A 6110-nucleotide genomic window follows, 5' to 3' on the forward strand; every position below is an offset into this window, starting at 1 on the left:
TTCCCCAACAACACAGGGAGGAATAAAATATAAAGGAAATACCTTTTTCATCTACTTACCTCTAGACTAACTCCTCAAAGGCCACTAACAGTTTGTTTTTAATTCTTTTGATACTCATTATAATTTTATTTAAATTTTTCTTAATGTTTATTGATTTTTGAGTGAGAGGCGGGGTGGGGAGGGGCAGAGAGAGAGGGAGACACAGAATCCAAAGCAGGCTTCAGGCTCCAAGCTGTCAGTGCAGAGCCTGATGCAGGACTCAAACCCACGAACTGTGAGATCATGACCTGAGCTGAAGTTAGACACTTAACTGACTGAGCCACACAGGCACCACTGATAGTCATTATAATTTTAAATTATATATATTGTTTATTTCAATTCGAGAAGCTCTATACCCATTTCCTAAGAGGAAAGGAGACAGAGATATACCTCTCCACCTTGGTTGTCCTTCTACTTAAATTGGCTCAACATCTCAGGCAACACTTAGAAATCGCTTGCAATCTTAGCAACAATTAATTAAGAGTGAGCTAAAAAACACTTAGGCTAGGTGCTGGGAGGGGCTCCCGGGGAAGGCTAGGGGAAAGGAGGGAACTCCAGGAGGGGGGAGAGAAGGAACCATAGATGAATTTCTTTGACTACATGGCCTTGTCAGATCATGTAGCTGCTTTCTCCCCATTAGTTAAAGGATTACAGGTATGGGAAGGAGAGCCTTGATGGGCAATGTGTGCGCTTGCTTTAAGAAACCCAGCTCTCTCTACATCTATCTTCATTCACTCAAAAAACAGGTATATTCGTGTCAGCAATAAAGAATTTCCCCCTGTGGTAGATTGCATCAATGGCCCAATTTGATACCTCTCCCTCTCTCCATGTCCTTTGCCATGTAACTTTGTAGTCAGAGTGAAATTTCCATCCGGGGTTTAGCCATGGTCTTTTTCCATTGGCTAATGGGATATTAGTAGACAAAGCGTAGGCATACTGGTATTGCTCCTTCTTGTGCTTCTGCTATCACCATGAGAAGGATGAGCGCAGTCTAGTGTTTAGTCTCCAGTGGTGGATGAGAAGAAACCCATGGAGTAGCGCCGTCCCAGCTAATCTGCCCCAGCTGAGGGCAGAGACATGAGCCAGCCAGCCCAGAGGACATCAGCCGTGGCCAGCCTAGATCAGCTAGACCCTGCAGACTTGTGAAAAATAAACATTGCTGCTGATAAGCCACTGCCATTTTCTAATTTGTGTTATGCCACTATTTTGTGGCAACAATCATGGACCCATACCCCTGCAGTCTTCTAGGAACTGTACAGCCAAACTCCGGAGGAAGCAGCAGGGAACAGAACAGCCAAACTCTCATGGAACTTATATTCCAGCCCAGCACTTTACAGTTTACACCCACATCTTACCCGTTCCGTCCTTTTGACAGTGAGTAGCAGTCCGATTTTTGAGATGGGGAAACTGAGGCTCAAGAAGGCTAAATAACTTACTCGTGGTAATAACATAGTAAGTGCCAAGGCTGGAATTTGAACTCATGTCTTCTGACTCCCAGTGCTTCACTCTTGCCACTACTCCAGAGCAACCTGCACCTCCTGTGGAGGTCGGCGCCTCTCACTGGAGATCCAGAGGGACCTGATTTTGGTGGGAAGACAGATGGGAACAGCAAGTCTGACCCAAGGAGTACTGCTCTGTTATCGACAAAATGAGAAACAACTCTCATTTTTATCCCCTGAAATTGTTCCTCCTTGCAATTAAACCAATCTCTGTTTACAAGTATTTAGCATGATTCTAGAAATTACATTTTGAAATTATGCGAACAGAGAGAGAAGGCAGCCCACACAGTGAGCGATTTCTTGTGGGTAATTGGCTGCTGGTTCTGGCTCCAATGATGCCTTCTCTTTTAGAGCATAATTAGTGATTTCAAAAGAAACTGTTAGAAATGGCCTAAGTCTCCAAAGAAAGGCTTTTCTAGCTCCTCACATTAGGAGATCTACTCAAAAACATGCTGACAAATTTCCCTTTTTGTTTTTCTCCTTTTTATAATGACCTCCCAAGCTATTTTTCAAAGGTTGAAAAGGTTGTGGGTGTATAGAACTCTTCCAGACATGGGAGAAATCCCAGACTCCCATCAGAAAACACAGAATCTCTTTCTCCTTTCTTTCTGTCTCCCCATCCTTCTTCCTGGGAAATACGCAGAGTATTTGGAATTTAACAAGGTGCATTCATTAGGATTAGATTCAAAAGTTTAAACAAAATAAAAGCTTACCTCTCTTTCCTATAAGAAAACATTTAGGCACTCATGAACTGCTATCGTGGTTCCATGTTCAGCAAAGATGAGCTTCCGGAGGGATCTTTCATCCTCAAGGTCGCCTCGTGATCTGAGATAACTGAAAGATAGCTGGAGATTCAACCTTGGCATCCACATTCAAGCACCAAGAAGGGGGGAGTGTTAGCTCCTCCCAGTTGAGTCACTTTTAGGGACGTTTGTCCGAAGTCCCGCAAAAAACTCGACTTACAATTCATTGGCCAGAACAGAGGCCCATGGCCATATCTAGCTAGCTGCAAGAGAGGCTGGGATCGGCGCAGCTAAATAGAAGGTTCTGTTACTAAGGAGGAAGAAAAGAATGAATACTGGGGCAGGAAACTAGTTTCTGCCACAAAAGTAACAGTGGAGAGATGGGGACGTGTAAACTGAATGAAGGCATGGCTTGGTTGGTTTGCAACTAATATTAAAACTAAAAAGATATGCTTAATTTGTCAGCATCATGCTAGGAGCTGGGGATGTAAGAGGGCTTTATCTTTCGCCCGGTTCTGTTCAACAATGTTATCCATGTTTTGGGTGAAGACCTTGAGAGCTCTCCCTCTCTGCGGATGGCATAGACCAGCAAGTTTAGCTACCATGTAGGATAACAGATAGGATCAGGATCCGGAGCTCTGGAAAGACTGAAGTGTCAGGCAGGAAATAACAAGAGAAAATTTAAGAAGGAAAGATATAAAATGCAGTATTTAGATCTAACAACGAACTGCACAAATGCAGGATGAAAGAGACCTGCCTTAGCTATAGATTTAATCTCCATGTATTAAAAGTGAGATGTGGCTATCAAAGGACATAATTGGTTCTGGCCTTTGGCAGAAAGGAACACGAAGCTAATATTTACAGAACATCTACAAATGCCACACCCTTTGATGGGTCCTTACAACGATTCTGGAAGGTAAGTGTTTCTATCCCCTGAATCACAGACCAAATAATGGCCCAAGTTCACACAACTAGGAAGGGCAGAGCTCTGTTCTTTCCTCTCTCCACAGACACGGTCCCTCTGGGGGAGGACTGGAGGGACTGAGAAGCCCTGTTGTTTACTACCGGCCCTATCTGAAATTCCCTTTGTAAAGACTGCTCCTCAGAGGACAATTCTAACTGGCTTGGCGAGCACTTTAGCCAGGTAGTGTTAACAGCAATTAGTTCATCTGATTAAGCAATTAGCAGTCTTTGTCACTTAGCAGAGATCAGGAGCCCAGAGGAACCAAAGCAAAACATAAACTATGAAGGGAAAAGATGGGAGGGAGACAAGCCAGGGAGCAACTGAGAATTGCGGGGACAACCAGATGCCTGTGAAGAGGTGAGGGACCACAGAAGCGTAGCCACACTGAAGACCCACATCACCTCCACAGTATCCTTCAGATGAGGAAATTGAGACACAATGGCGAACCAGAATTTCCCAACTGGTGGGTTCCAGCTGGCAGGTTGAAATGGTTCTCCGCTCTTGCTACACATTACCTGAGAACTCTTAAAATATCCATGCTGGGGCTCCCCTCCAGACTAATTAAATGAGAATATTGGGGAAGGGGCCAGGCGCTGGTGTTTGTAAAAGCTCCCAGGTGATTCTATTGTGCAACAAGAATAGGTAGGTTTGGAGACCCATGTGGTGGGCTGGTCAGGCAGGAAGTACAGCTCCAGCCAAGGATTTCCCAGGGCAGGGGGTGTAGGGCCCTCCCCCTGGTTTGTTTGGGAATGTCATCGCTACCACACAACCTGCTCTCTGCTTGGGAATGAAAGCACTGCTTTATCAAAGGCTGAGAATTCCAGGGGAACAAAGGATCACAGACCCTGGAGTCATTCATTCTGGCCTCATCCCAGGAAAAAAAAAAAAAAAAAAAAAGTGGTCTCTTCTTAATCCTTCCCTGGCTTCATTTCTGCCTAGAATGTCCCACTCCTCCATGAGCCCTCTTCTGAAATACCCATTCTTCCCCAAATTGTTCCCCAATTTCAAGAAACGGAGGCTTTCTCTGCTTCTCTTACTTTGCAGGATTATGCAAAGACCTCAGTACACTTTTTTTTTAATTTTTTTTTTTTTAGCGTTTATTTATTTTTGAGACAGAGAGAGACAGAGCATGAATGGGGGAGGGGCAGAGAGAGAGGGAGACACAGAATCGGAAGCAGGCTCCAGGCTCTGAGCCATCAGCCCAGAGCCCGACGCGGGGCTCGAACTCACGGACCGCGAGATCGTGACCTGAGCTGAAGTCGGACGCTCAACCGACTGAGCCACCCAGGCGCCCCTAGTACACTTTTTGCTGTTGTGATCTATCCCAGTTTTTACACCTGGGCCAAACAAAGCACCAAAGTCACCTAGACATAAGGAGTCTTGGGGCTTACCCCCAAAATCCAGGTCCAGGGTGGGCTCAGGAATCTGTATTACCAAAAACACTGCCCACTTTAGCTGGCTTTGCTCTTTGGCTTTTATAACATGGTTCAAAATGTTGAGGAGGAATCCCTCCTAGACTACTGTGGTTTTGTGCAGCTATTTGTGTATGTTTTGGGGGTGGGGGGTGTTCAATTGTGTCACCTGGGAATCACCGGGTATTCATATGTCTGCCCCAAGAGGAGGGGAAGTTGAGGAAATTAATTTTGATTTTATACCCAAGTGGGAAGTGACGTTTTCCACCAAAAAAAAAAAAAAAGTGAAACTTCTCTTCCATCTTCACAGTGTGGAAAGCGCTGAGTGTAGAAGAGGGTGAAAAGAGAATACAGACACTGAGAAAGGGAGAGAAAGGGGTGAGCTGTGGACAAGCAGAATTTTGTAGAGGTTTTAGAAAGACTAACCTTTAAAACAATTAGTTGATAGTGATTGTAAGGTGAAACTCAAGATTTCGTGCTAATAAGAAAGAGATACTCCAGCTGAGATCTCTACAAGATAACCATACCCTAGGATGTGTGAAAGGGGGGATTGGCAAAATCTCCATGAAGAGGACTGTAGATCAGACAGAAAAGACACTATTCTCTGACTCACCAACTACAGGTCTGTGTATGTTCCCTGAGGAAGAATAATTAGAGACTGATATCAGATCTTCAAGATACGGTCTACATAACTGGATGTGAACAAACACTGGAGTAATATGTGTTTCTAAAATGTTCTCATTCATGGGATGCCTGGGTGGCTCAGTTAGTTAAGCAACCCACTTTGTCTCAGGTCACGATCTCGCGGTCTGTGAGTTCGAGCCCCACATCAGGCTCTGTGCTGACAGCTCAGATCCTGGATTTTGCCCCAGATTCTGTGTTTCCCTTTCTCTCTGCCTCTCCCTCACTTGAGCTCTCTCTCAAAAATAAATAAACATTAAAAAAAATTTTAAATATAACAACTGGGAAGCAAGCCAAAAATACAGAGAACAAACTGAGGGTAGCTGGAGGGGAGGTGGTGGAGGGATGGGCTAAATGGGTGATAGCATTAAGGAGGGCAATTGGGATGAGCACTGGGTATTGTATGTAAGAGACGAATCACTGGGTTCTACTCCTGAAACCAATACTACACTCTATGTTAACTAACTTGAGTTTAAATAAATAAATGTTTAAAAAAATAGTAAAACTGAAAAAAAAAATTAGAGACCTGAAAAAAAATTTTTTTTTCTCATTCTAGAATGTGGGCTCAGTGGTTGTCTTTTTGTCTTAGAGTAAAAAATCTCAAGATTAAACAACAACTTCAGGCACTGATTATAAATATGAAGATTGGGGCGCCTGGGTGGCTTAATTGGATAAGTGTCAGACTCTTGATTTCAGTTCAAGTCATGATCTCACAGTTTGTGAGTTCGAGCCCCACATAGGTCTCAGCGCTGACAGTGCAGAGCCTGCTTGG

The sequence above is a fragment of the Felis catus genome, chromosome B1 (genome assembly GCF_018350175.1).
Source record: "Felis catus isolate Fca126 chromosome B1, F.catus_Fca126_mat1.0, whole genome shotgun sequence".
Classification (NCBI taxonomy): Eukaryota; Metazoa; Chordata; class Mammalia; order Carnivora; family Felidae; genus Felis; species Felis catus.